Source organism: Blastomyces gilchristii (genome assembly GCF_000003855.2).
Source record: "Blastomyces gilchristii SLH14081 genomic scaffold supercont1.37, whole genome shotgun sequence".
NCBI lineage: Eukaryota > Fungi > Ascomycota > Eurotiomycetes > Onygenales > Ajellomycetaceae > Blastomyces > Blastomyces gilchristii.
The window spans coordinates 346,428-347,359 of record NW_003101646.1 but is presented as its reverse complement, the minus strand read 5'-3'; positions in this window follow the sequence as shown (position 1 = coordinate 347,359).

Here is a 932-nt window from a genome sequence, read left to right as displayed (position 1 = left end):
CATCTTCAATGTTTGAATCATCTTAGACAAAGAAATATAATCAAATGCATCTTTTATATTAATAAAAACTGCAGTTGAGACCAGGTCTTCATGCTTTGCTACTTGAATATCATGAATAATTAAGAGAACAGTGTTAATTGCAGAACATTGTTTTCTATCTCTCATTTATTCATTAAATAGAAGAGAATTACTAATAGAGCTTATAAAAGATAATCTAGTAGCTATTATCTTTTCTAGAATTTTTTTCAAACAGTTCAACAGAGATATTACTTTATATAACTTAGAAAATGAAGCTTTTCTATTAGATTTTGTAAGAATTATTTCAGTAGCTTCTCTTCAGTATTCAGAATAATAATCATTTTTTAAGCGATTGAAAAAGAGCTCAAAATATTCATTCTTCAAGTAGAAATATGTGTTTTGAAAAATCAAGTGATTAATTGAATTAGACTCTACAGCAGTTTTAATTGAACTTCAGAATATTACTGACTCTAGTTCATCACATGTAAGCTCAGGCCATTCTCAGTTATTTTCATCAATATATTCATGAAATGACATATTCTTCTCTTATAAATATGATGAGTTTTGAAAGAGAATTCTTATAAAAGCTTAACATTTTTTCTTAAAAGAGTTTGCTGTATACAATTCATTCTGAAATTCATATTCTAAGATTGAAAGCTTTGCTATACTTCTTGTTTTAGTATAGTTAAAGGCTTTAAAAACTTCTTTTTCTTATGCTTCTTCAAGAAATTTGTTTCAGTAATCTGTTTTAACTCTTTTAATATCTGAAAAATATTCATTTTGAATAGTTTTGAACTTTTTATTAGATATTAAGTTATTCTTCTAATCTCTCTTAGCAGTGACTAATTACTTTCTTTTAGAAGTGATATTCTTATTTCATCAAGATTTGAAATACTCAGAAGACTTTTTCTTTG